The following is a 13131-nucleotide window of genomic DNA, read 5'->3' on the forward strand; positions in this document are numbered from 1 at the left end:
TTCCTTTGCCTTCTAGCTTCTCTTTGGGCTTGGCCGTTGGGAGAGTGGGATAGAGGAGCGTGTGCATGGGGTATTGGTTCCGTCAGTTCCTCCTGACAACTAGACAAGGCTAAATTCTTCTACCAAAGGCCACAGTTCTGAGTGAGTGACCACTCCACACAGCTACCTTCTCCAGATGTTGGCAATTCCTCGTTCCTACTTATTCACCCTGTGCACTGCCTACTCTTGTCAACTATCCCTCCCTTAAATTATCCTTAAATTTCCAAGTTTGAGTGTGCCATCTGTTTCCTTTCAGAACCCTAACTGATACAATCTTCTTCAGGTAAGAAGACTTCTTCAAACGTATAGTGATCTTCAACTGTCCCTTCATAGCTAAGAGTGAGGCAGTAAAAAGCTGATGGGAAGCCCTGCTGTATTGTAGGGGCTTGTTGCCTGGTGAGCTTCACCGTCAAGACATAGGGGACAATCATTTCATTGGGGTGCTCCCAAATGTCACTATCTGGATATATTTTCTCTGGGACTTTCACTGGAAAATAATAATTCTCTAATCTCCAGCTGCTGGGAGGAGGATGGAGAGGTGACCATAAGCATAGCTCCTGATATCTGGGAGCAGGGCAGAGGGCTAGAACTCGAAGGTCCACATGTGGACCTGCACTAAGCGTCCCATGTGGGCACATCTACTCCTGCCCTGTCCTGGCTCTGGGCTTGGAAGGGAGAGTAGAAAGGAGCTACCTGCTGTGGGATGATGTGGGGGCCAATTAGGGTCTAGGTCTTCTGTGTCCAGAATTTCACACAGTTTCTTGTTTGGAACAGCATCTTCTCCTTGCCTTCCATGAGAACTTCCCTGGGATAAACTGGCCTGCCTCTCAGCTGAGTCAGTTACCACACCTCCTACGTTGTGCCTTCACAATTTACTGAGATTTCTTGACTGTTGTTGTCTCTTCTCCCTTTCTTTGTATAATTTGGGGTGAATATATTTTTTTATTCTTTTACTGTCATTTTGGGAGTGATTAAAAAAAGGTGTGAATGCATATAAATTCTATTTTTAGGATTAAAAAAAAGGAAATTTTTTTTTGTAAGCAAAAGCAAGAGACAGTACAGCCCAGTGGTTCAGAGCCTGAATCCAGCGCTGTGACTTCATTTCCTCCCCTGTGAAAAGGAGAGGAGTGTAAGAATAGCACCTCCTTTAGAGAATTTCTGGGAAGATTAAATTAGTTACTATTATAGGGTGCTCAAAAGAGCATGTAGTACATAGTTAGCACTACCTAAAAGGACAGTAAAACACACATGGTTTCAAAATATTCTCTTAATAGAACAGCTGTGAGCAATAGGCCCCTGATACAGGGTACTGAGATTCCTTTACATAGTTCACTGGAAGCTAGTTTTACCAGGAGCTAGTGGTTGGCTGATCCAGGGACAGAGATCATCTGGGGTCGTAGTATGGAGCTTTCCAAGGTTGAGGAGAGGAAGATAGGCAGAAAAATTCTGCTGCCCTTTCATGAAGCAGGCCTGGAGGAGAGAGGCTGGGGCAGGCCTGAGGAGAGAGAGGGGGGCATTGGGAGTGGGTGGCCTGCTCTGGGTCCCCCAGGTGCTCTCATCCTGCTGGGTTAGGTCCAGGCTGGTGTGCAATTTAGGCAGCACTGCAACCTGGAAGAGTAGGAATCTGCCCAGAATGTTCTGGAAGAACTCATCAAGAGACTGATAGTAGGAATAGGAAGTAACTATGCGCTCTAAAGATCTACTGCTTAAACAATACTATTAAAAACACAGAAAAAGGATTTAGAGAAAATCAATCAATACATATTTAGGCTGGGATGAGTATTTGAAAAAAGTCAGGGATGTTTTAAAGAAGAGAAGACAAAACCGACTTGGTCTAACTTAGACTCCTCAGGGCAACAGAGGAATATTGTAAACATGGCCTGATTAACTTGTAGAAACCATGGCCTTTCTAATTGCCTTGCTTATTAATCCAAGAAATATTTACTGAGCACCAACTATATGAAGACAGGGTGACAGTGTTACAAAGGAAAACCAAGCACCATCCTTTTCCCCTGGGGGCTTTCCATCTAAATGAGACATTTGCAAAAGTCACTAAATCAAGGTAATATGATGAGCAGTAAAGTTAACTGATGTTATGGAATTTAGTAGAAGAAGAAATAACTGATCAGTAAAAACGTGGGAGAGATGGGATACAACCTGGGGTTTTGTCCTTTCTCTTCTGTAGCCTGGTCACTGCCTCTTCCTCTCCTCAGACCATATGCCCAGCAGAGCAGAAATACCTGTGTTCCTCATGCAGGTCACGCTTTCTGTCACTCCAGGCCTACAGCAGGTAATCCATTACCTTGGAATGTTCTTCCTGCAGCCCCTTCCTTTGTGGCTAACAGCTGGGTGCTACCTGACTCACCTTCAAGTCTCAGCTGTAACACCAGCTTTTCCTGGGGCCTCTTGTGACCTGATAAGGGATATTTTCCCCCTTCGTATAATAATTTAATATATTCCTTCCAAACAAAGTATTTGTATCTTTATTTAATTCAATTAAAATAGACCCACGTGGTATATTATGTAACTCTCATTATATACACATTATATGCTGATTACTCAACTGTCAGTAAACCACGAAGGGTGCCAGTGACGCTCAGCACAGATTAACAGTCTCCTAAATGTAAGGGGCATTTTTTCACATATTCTCCTAGCACTCCTGTGTACCCGCTGGCATTACTTAGCATGCTGCATTGAATCAGCCGTTTAAACACTGCATCTCCCTCTAGACTGTGGGCTCCCTGTGCAAGTCTTGTGGACAGTTGTGCTCCAGCACCTGGTATCCAACACGAATATGTGATGAGGGCACAGCAGGGAGGGAGAACAGCAAAAGGGAAATGCATGTGTGTATGTGTGTGTGGCAAGACAGGATGAGTTCAGCTTTTGTCCACTGAGAGTGAGCAGCCTATAAACTGGCATGGGTTCCCACTGGCAGGCAGTGGGAAGTGGGTAAAGAAACTAAGTCCCAGCCTGCAGAGGAAGATAGCGGTCCCTGGCTTTAAAATTCCTGTTAATTTCCGTCCTTGCTAAGCAAAGTGTGGTCTGAGGACGAGTGGCAGCAGCATCACCTGGGAGCTTGTTAGACAGAGACTCTCAGGCTCCACCCCAGATTGGCTGGGTCACAATGAGCATTTTTACAGGCACCTCAGATAAGTTGCACGCACTTTAAAGTGTAAGAAGCATGCCCCAGACGATGCCAAGGCTTCCACGATTCCACTGACTTGATTTCTTTTTTTAAAGATTTTATTTTTTCCCTTTTCTCCCCAAAGTCCCCCGGTACATAGTTATATATTTCTAGTTGTGGGTCCTTCTAGTTGTGGCATGTAGGATGCTGCCTCAGCATGGCTTGATGAGCAGTGCCATGTCCGGGCCGAGGATCCGAACTGGTGAACCCCTGGGCCACCAAAGCGGATCGCGCAAACTTTACCACTCAGTCCCAGGGCCAGCCCCCATCCAATGACTTGACTTTAAATTTTGTCCAGTCACTCCTTACTTCAACACTCCCAACATTTTCATATATTGAATTTTTCATACCCTCTTGCAAACTGTTGAAAAAGAGAAAATGTTAAAAACAAGAAATTAATTTCCATGCAAAGAGCAGAGACCATTCTCAACATACCTTGTGTTCTCAAAAGGGACTGAGTGGTGTAACCATGGCATAGTCAAGTCCGCTATCAAGATCTGGCCGTGCATCAGTTGGTGACACAGAACCTTGTTTTGAGGTAACTTCCAGCTCCGTGGATTTTTTGCATCAGCCTCAGTCCATGTCAGAATCTTTCTTCATAAGAATGAAATGGTGTTTATTTAGTGGCAAGCATATTAACTGTTTTCTTTAATAATGAGCCAATATTGATACATTATCATTAACTAAAGTCTATACTTTATTCAGATTTCCTTAGTTTTTATCTGATGTCCTTATTCTATTCCATATCCCATCCAGAATCCCATATTATATGTCATATTACGTGTAAGGGGACATTACATGCCTCCTTACGCTCCTCTTGGCTATTGACTATTTCTGAGACTTTCCTTATTTTGGGACATACTAATTTTAACAACTCTTTTATTTTTAGAATGCCCCTTCTTTCCCTAGAAGAGCAGAATCCTGCTGAATGAATTCATATAACACTTTAAATCAGATTTAAGAAAATAAAAGCCTGATAATGAGCTCCTGGAGGGTGGGAGTGTGTTACTGTAATCAATCTACGGCTCCAGAATCAAGCGCGGTTCCTGGAACAAATAGGTGCTCAGTACACAGAGTAGCCAATTTCTTGGTTTATTCTTTAGCATGCCCCTACTAGGTATGTGTGCATTGGGGTTATAATGATCAGTGGGAGAAGGTCCTGCTCTTAAACATCTTAGAGACAGAGGTAGAGACATTTAAGCGGAATAAAACTTTTTTTACTTGGGAGCCTTGCTGGACCCACCTAGAGAGTTTGGTGAGGGAGACAGTGATCCTTTCTCCAATGCCCTTGGGGTTAAGGCTGAGTCAGGAAAGCCTTTCTAGGAGAGTGAATCTTAAAAGATGACTTGGTGTTGAACCAGCAGAAAAGAGGAGAAAAGTTCTGTGTTGGTTTGTTGTTATCATTTGCTTTAGTAACTGATATTTGTAATTATTTTGGTTTAGATTTTGAGACTGAATCTGTAGTTTCAAACTAACTGGTAATATCTATCTTTTTGAAAATTTGTTTACTTTATGCCAAAATCTAACTTCCTGATTAAAAGAAGGATAAATAAAAAGTTGCCTTTTGAGTAGTGCTGCTCAATAGAACTTTCCATGATGATGGAAGTGTTCTGTATCTGTGCTGTGTAATATGGTGGACACTAGCTACTTATGTCTACTGGGCACTTTTAATGTGGCCTGCATGACTGAGGAACAGAATTTTAAATTTTGTTAAGTTTTAATTAATTTAAATTTAAATAGCCACGTACAGCTAGTGAGTATCACATTGGACAGTGCAGCCTGGGAACACTAACAAAGTCTACTGGGCATCACAGTTTAAGAAGACAACTGATTTTAGGGGAAGAAATGGATTAAGAAGAGATGTAACTTCCTTGAAATATTGAAGATTTTTAATATCAAAGGGAACATGACCCTGAAAAAATATTATTTTCTATGTTCCTCAGTGCATTTGCCTGGAATACTGCCTGCTTGGTTAACTTCTCTCTGCACAGGCAGTTGTGTAAAAGATTGTTCTGTGAACAAACTTGGTGATCAATTTGGGAGACGTTGTTTATACTGGACAATTTTTTTTGTTTGTTCTCCATTGAGGCGTTTTATTTGCATGAATGTATTACATCCCTAGAAAAAGAATCCCGGAATTTTCCCTCCTGTGTATTTTTGTCTTGCTTCTTCTTGGTCCATGATGCCAGCTGAGATTATCAGTATAATGACCCCAAACTGACCGGATGGGAGCAGGTTATTCTGCCGTTTTTCTAGATCTTTGGGTTGCACCTCAAATCTGGGGCTGATCACACTTGTCTAACCTGCTGGTGAGGTTCACAACAATATTTCCAGCTCTGTGAGCATCAGTGATTTCAAGTTCACCGACGTAGCCGTGCTTCATCACCACAGTTAGAAACCAGGTGTTGACTTTGGAGCACATCTAATAAGAATCTAGCATTCGCCTAATTTTTTCAGTGTTGTTGATGCTCTTGAGAACATCAGCCAGGACATTCACGTGCACCATTATGGCGGAACAGAAAGATGAGGAAAGAGTTGGACAATTTTGATTATCTGTCTGCACCAAAGATTTTCCAGCAAGAGGTTTGCAACTTGTAAATATCTTTCAATTTTAAAACATAGGTATAGATTAACACTGTCCAACTGACATTTGTGAATGGCAATAGAAAATGCATGTATAATAGGGAATAAGGAAAATGTCAGAAATACTTACCTTTTGATGGTTTAAGGGGTTCAGAAGTCTCTTAATAAGAGAATGATTATTCTCAAGTCTCCCACGCCTTTTTATAGGGTCCACAATTTTCGGTGTTATTCTCCTTCCACCAGCTATGTGATTTTCGCCTAAATCGTAGAACCAGTGAAGAAATGAGTTATTTTGTATGTTATCATGTGTTGTGTATGACGTTATCATGTGTTATGTATGACATTATCCATGGCCCTTTTCTTACAACAACAAATGATGGCACTTTGGATAATCTAACTCAGTGGGCCTAAAGGCCTAAGGCCTCCCCAAGATGTGCTACTTTGGCACATGGAATATTTTGAACTAAAGGCAATTGAGACCCTGTGGGCTCAAGAGAAACATTTACTTCTCCCTTAAATAATTTTAATTGGCAGCCTTGCCCATAACATGAGTTATTATCAGAAATAAATTTTATGACCTATCTGCATGTCGAGGCAAACCTCTAATTACTGAACATCTGCTCTTCTTATTGTCCTGTGAATTACCCTCCTCCCCTCTGAAGCCTCAGGACCCTATCGCATTCCTTAGCTCAAGGTGACCTATATACCTCATTTTACCTTTTTGTCTCTGAACTTCTCACATATGTGGGGTCTCTGACTCTCTCATATGTATGGGGTTGCTGCATATACAAAATTAAATTTGATTTTCTCCTGTTAATGTCGCATGTCAATGTAATTCTTAGAGCAGCCAGAAGAACCTAGAAGGGTAGAGGAATATTTCTTCCTCCTCCACAGGCCTCAACGTTGTTTTTAACTACAGTACAGTGGAGAGGAGCCAGGAGCACTTCTTTTCGGGTAAGACACTCTCTCAAGGGCAGGTGTAGGGGGAGAAGGAGAAGGAAAAGGAAGGAGGGAGGGAATGGGGCCCTTGGGAGACGGAGAGGCACAGGGTGTATGTGGGCAATTTCTTCAGCTTTAAAAAGGACTCACAAAGATGTATCCATACTTTTACCTTTTAGCCATGTAGATGCAGGTGAAAGGGGTTGCTCACAGAAAAACTGTGAGGTTGGGCCTGGGGGACAAGGAAAGAGACTGACTTTTCCCAGTTTAGTTTGCTCTTCTTTTTGACGTTTGTTCTATATGCAAATAGTATCTTTTTAAAAATAATTGCATTTGAAATAATTAGATTTAACCCAGATGAAAACATGAGAAGCTATTCCATTGTTAGCAACTCTTGAATTACTAGAGATTAGTGTCAACTTATTTTATGAAATAAATTTCTGTTTGAATCTATGACAGTCATTCTCTATAGCCTTCTTTAATTTCTCTCCAAAGCTAGAAAGTGCCCTGAGAAGAATTATCTCTCCTTCTCTCCAGGTCTGACTCCCTGTGAACTTCTCCTGTCTTCACAGCTATTATGCACTTGATTTCATTTTCATAGCTATCTGATCCTGCTGTTGGTTTCTCAGCTGACTTACAGCTGGGGTTGAACAATGCAACTGCCCGATGCTGTTAGCATTGCATTTTCATACAATGTCTCTCTGTTGGTTTGCCTCAGGTGTTGTGGGAAATCTTATAAAAGGAAACTTATCAGGTGTTCCCTAACTGTAGCTACCAACCAACTCTGATAACAACACATCTTTCTAAGTACTAAATTTCTAGATTTTTAATTTATTGGGACTGTCATTGCTGCAATAATATTCCAATAAAGTACAAGAATTTGGAAACTACAGTCTTGTAGTTTCTGTGCCTCTTTTGTGAACACTTCAAGTAGTCTTTTGATACTTTTTTCGCTTTACATTTCCTAACTGAAAGTCAATTAGCCTTACTCAGTGAAGAACTTTAAGATTATAATTTTGTAAAATAACAATCACTCTGATGAGCATAACTATGACCAAGTCATATCAAAATAATAAGGCTCAATTTGGGCAAAGAAATAAATTATTTTCCCAAATCATGAGAAATTTCTGATGAATAGTTCATGAGAAACAGAAGCAATGAACTTATGCATAAAGATTCTATTTGAATTAATCTCAGCTACATAAATGTTCCTTACTAAATCTAACTTTTGATAAGGGACAAGAAAGTAGGAAGCAAGAGAAATGGCTTCTATAGACCTAACTGGAGACTTACCAAAGACAAACCAATGGAGAGAATGATGGAAGTAAGTGATAAACCCTGGAATTAAGTAATCATGAAAATTTTTAAAAATTAATTTTGAAAGCCATAAATTACACAAAAGTGTTACGAATGATAAAACAAGCAACTATATATCCTTTATCCAGATTTACAAGTTCTTCAGATCCTGCCACATCTGCTTTCTGTCTCCCTCTCCTGCGTTCATCAATACATTAGCATTCATCTCCTAGGAAGGGGACATTTTCCCACAAATCCCAATACCATTATCACACTCAAGAAACATTAATTCAATACTATAATCTAACGTATGGTCCATATTTCAAATGCTCCTCTTGTCTCCAAAATGTCTTTTAAAGCTTCAGTTTTTTCCAATTCAAAACTCCCTCAAGGCTCACACATTGCGTTTGGCTGTATTTTCTCTAGAGTCACATTGTGTGGGAAGTATGCTCCGTGCGATGGTACCCTCCATTTACACCACCAGCCAAGCTCTCCTTGATCACACAACAGGAAAGCTCACAGCCAGATTAAGATGCTGAAATCACGGGGTTTAATCAATTAAAACATACAACAAGCAGCAAGGGGATGCAGACCGCACATATGTCCCGTTTCTCTTGGGCTTCACCTTCCTGTGGATACTGTGATTACTCGGCCAGAGATGGGCTCTGAGCCAGTGACCCCAGTAATGGGAGATTTCAGGGACCCAGACACACACTTGCTTTGTGGGAGGGACACAGGGCACTACAGCCATGGGCCAGTTAGCCTGATGAGCAGCTGTGGAATGAATATCACTGATGAGCAGCCAATTTTAGGGCCTCGTGAATATTGGGGGCCTAATAAAAATCTTCTGTATATTTTGTAGGGCATGAATATCTAGTGCCTCTTTGTTTTCCATCCCTTTCCATCTGTGTGGTACATTCAGGCTGCATTTCATCTAGTTTAGCTATACTTAGAACATCTTATGAGTTCTACCCACGTCTCACAAACTACTTGCTTTTACACTTAATTTCTCTGCCCTCCTTACTTGCTTTCTTGTCTCTATAACAGATTCTAACATTCTTAAATAATATGACATACACACATGACAAGTATCTTTTAATCAGAACAGTTCCCTCTCTCTTGTTTTTTCACTACACTGAACTTTTTGAAGAGTCTAGGCTAGTTGTCCTGTAGAATATTCCATATTCTGGATTTTTGATTTGTTTGATTGCTTTCTCATGACTAAATTCAGGGTTAAACATTTCTGGCAAGAATTCCAAGAGGCACATAATGTGAAGCTCTCCTACTAAGGCTCACTTTGCTCCTTTAGTTAAAGTTGTCGCTGCCAATCCCCCATCATAAAGATAATCTGTAGGGTGCCACTTCTAGACCTGGTGAGTAACCTATGTCCCTGCATTATCTTCACCGGTGGTTTTTCCATCCGTTAATGATGATTGCCTGGATCATGGTTGCAGTAGGGGGTGTGAGTGGTGATTTTCAAATTCTATCATTTCTTCTACAGTCATTAAATGGAATTCTTCTGAAAAGAAGAGCTTTCCCTCCTTCCCCTTCCTTTCTTTTGGAGTATCCATGGATTTTATTTTTTCATAAATTCAGTGTATTATAATCCATCATGATCACTAGTTTTTGATGCTCAAATAATCCCCAAATTCGTGCAGTGAGAGCCTCTCTAATCTGGATCCTCTGTCTATTGAAATACGCTTCTCATCTTTGAGCACTTCTTTGCTTTCTGACACAGCCTGGTGCTCCAGCCTCACATTATACCTCCTCTGCCCCCGACCTGGAATCAGTGATTTCTTCAGGGAGACTGGTTTCTTTTAGAGGGGAAATGTATTTGGAAATAAGGATGTGGACGCTGGGTGCACTTATTGCTAAAGTGGGGTTATTGTTTGTAGACCATTTCAGTGGACGGAGGTAGGAAATATACGTATGTGGGTACACACATACACACGCACACCTCTAACTTCTAACACACCCCTCCAACCCTCCAATATCACAAGGTTCCTCTCAGTTTTCTCCCATTAAATATTTATATCTCCCCTCTCCCACAGTGAAAACCCTGGTTCCCAGAAACAGTATACTTTTATTCATTTGCTCTATCCTTCAATACGCAGAAAATGCTTTCAGCATTACATCTATTCCACTACCAACGACAAGCCTACTAGGTTCAGTTTGACTTTTTTTGCAATTTTTTTGTGCTGAAAATACACATTTCACTAAAAGTATGTAATCAGAGCACAGTAATTCAAAAGTTATTTGAATTAATTCTTTTATCTGTGTGGTGATGTGATCAATTTGATGTACAGCTAGCTTTGTGTATTCAATTTTAGGGTTTCATTTTAATCCTTTTTTGTAATTTAAATTTTGTTTAAATATAAAAGTGTGCATTCAGAGAAGTCTCACTTCTATCCCTGTCACCTCCATCCTTCTCTTATCTGCTTCCTGTAGAAAATTATTCTTATTTATTTCTGCTTTATCTTTTTTAAGTTTCTCTTTTAAAAAAATAAGCATATGCTTATAGTGTGTACTTTTATTTCCATTTCTTTCTTACCAAAAAAGGATCCTATTATATGCATTCTTTCACACTTTGCCCTTTTAATTTAAAATTATGTCCTGAAATTGCTCTGTATTTGTTCATAGAGATCATGTACATTCCTTTTTAAGGCTGCATAGTATTTCATTATGTGATTGCACTGTAATTTGTTCAGCCAGTCTCCTAAGGATGGACATTTAGTTTTTTTCTAATAGCGTGCATTAAAAACAATAGCACACAGAATAACCTTGGGCATTTGTCTTTTATTATATTTGGCATGTTATTTTTCAGGGTGAATTTATACAAGTGGGATTGCTGGTCAAAGAGTGCATAGTTTTATTAGATCTTGCAAAATTCCCCTTTATGGGGTTTGTACCATTTTGTCCTCTTAGTCCTAATCTTACAGCAGGACTGTATGCTCATTGACAGACCAAGAGAGTGCTTTCAAGCTTTTGAATTTTTAGCCATCTGATAGGTTAGACACGGTATCTCAGGGTGCATTTTACTTAGGAATTAAACTGAGCATCTTTTACTATGTTTAAGTGCCGTTTGCTTATTTTTTTTGTGAACTGCTATTCATGTCATTGTTTAAATAAATATTTTTCCCCTCAATATTTAAAGTGCTTTGTAAATCAGAGGCATGAGCCCTTTGTTTGTATAGAAGCTGCAAATACTCTCTCTCAGGTTGTTCCTTGTCTTTTGATTTTCCTTATGGAGCTTTGTTATTGTCACTGTTATTACAGAAAAGTTTCAAAATTTTGTGAAATCAAATTTATGACTCTTGACTGTTGTTTCTTTTGGATTTTGAGTCGTGGTTTAAAGGTTGTCCCCACATTCAGATTACAAAGGAATTAGTCAAACTTTCTTCTAGTATGTGTATTGTTTCATTTTGTACATTTTGATTTCTTATCCATTTGGTGCATGGACTGAGGAGATTTAATTTCCAGTTAAAAGTTTACCATATTGCCTCTCAAAGAAAGCTAATTTTAAAGTGAAATCTCATTGAAAAGACAAAGAACTTACATCTAGAATATATAAAGAACAACAAATCAACAAAATAGGGAAGACAACTTGGTATAAAAATGGGCAAGAGAAGTTCAAAAGGCATTTCATACAAGAGAGAATCCAAGTTTTGGTGAGGATAACACTCCGAGCACATGCCCTGGTGAGGACCACTTTGGCAGACTGTTTGATAGGAACTATTACACTTAAGGATGCACCTTCTTCATAACCCAACAATTCTACCCTTAGGTGTAATCAAAAGAACTAAGTGCACATTTCCCCAGTTGACATATATGCTTTCATTGCAGGGTTACTTTTACAATAGCCTTGACGTGGAAGCAGCCCAAATGTTCATCAACAGCAGAATGGATGAATAAATTGTGGTATATTCATTAAAAGGGAATACACCATAGCAGTGAAAATGAATAGGGCTACATGCAACAATTTGAATAAATCTCATAAATATAATGTTGAGTGACAGAAATCAGATATAAAAGAATATATATTATAGGATTTCATTTATATAAAGTTTCAAAATTGTTTTAACTTAACTATAATGTTTAGGTTGAATACTCTGTTGGTAAACTATAAAGAAAAGTTGGGAAGTAATTAAAATTAAAGTCAAAATATTGGTTATTTTGTGGGGGAAAGAGGGTTTTGTGATTGGGAAGAGGAAGACAGACGAAGCTTCTTAGATGGGTGCAATGTTCTGTTTCCTGACCTAGATGGCTGTTGCAGAGTTTTTGTTTTAGAAAATGGTGATATTGTACATTTATATTTTAGATTCTTGTGTTATATTTTACAATAAAATATATACACAAATATTTCTAAATCCCACTAGACTGTGTTACAAACAGGAAATTACCTAAAGGAAAAATGAGCAAAAGATATAAATAGACAGTTCTTAGAAAAGCAAGTACAAATGGCTGAAAAAATATGAAAGCATGCTCTCATTCATAAGTAGCCAGGAAAGTAGAAGACAAAGTAACAGCAAAATATCCCTTTACATGAACTAAACTGACATGTTCAAAGGAGCAATAATACTTGTTACTGATGGAGATGAGGCGAGAGGGATCCTTCCACACATAGAGAGTGTTACAGCCTTTTTGGAAAACAATCTGGCAATACCCATTAAAATAAAAAATGCATGATTCATTCAATCCATAAGATTCACTAGCACATGAGAAACATGTGTAAGCACTGTTGTTATAGCACTGTTTGTGGTTAAAAAGATTAATAGGATAATAGTTGAATAAATTACAGTATGCCATAGGACAGAATATTATGCAGCACTAATAAAGAATGAATTAGAGACATACTGATTGATTAGAAGATACTTCTATGAAGTTTTGTTAAAAGAGAAAAGAAGATGGAGAGAAGTGCATAGAATGCATTCCCATTTGTATAAAACAGTCACAACTATATATGTATATATATATATATATATACATATATACACTATATATACATATATATGCCCATGTGATTATATAACCAAAGAAAGAAATATGGAAAGATGCATACAGGCATACCTTGTTTTATTATGCTTTTCTTT

The 13131-nt window shown here is 39.0% G+C and overlaps 1 long non-coding RNA gene and 1 pseudogene across 1 annotated transcript in view; one reads left to right on the forward strand and one right to left on the reverse strand.

Moving 5' to 3' along the window:
- LOC124227766 (uncharacterized) overlaps positions 1-13131 on the forward strand; it is a 99766-nt gene that overhangs the window by 34750 nt on the left and 51885 nt on the right. The gene's annotated exons all lie outside the window — the stretch shown is intronic.
- Positions 5342-5732, reverse strand: LOC124227765 (40S ribosomal protein S15a-like; annotated as a pseudogene).

Source organism: Equus quagga, chromosome 16, assembly GCF_021613505.1.
Source record: "Equus quagga isolate Etosha38 chromosome 16, UCLA_HA_Equagga_1.0, whole genome shotgun sequence".
In the NCBI taxonomy this organism is placed as follows: domain Eukaryota; kingdom Metazoa; phylum Chordata; class Mammalia; order Perissodactyla; family Equidae; genus Equus; species Equus quagga.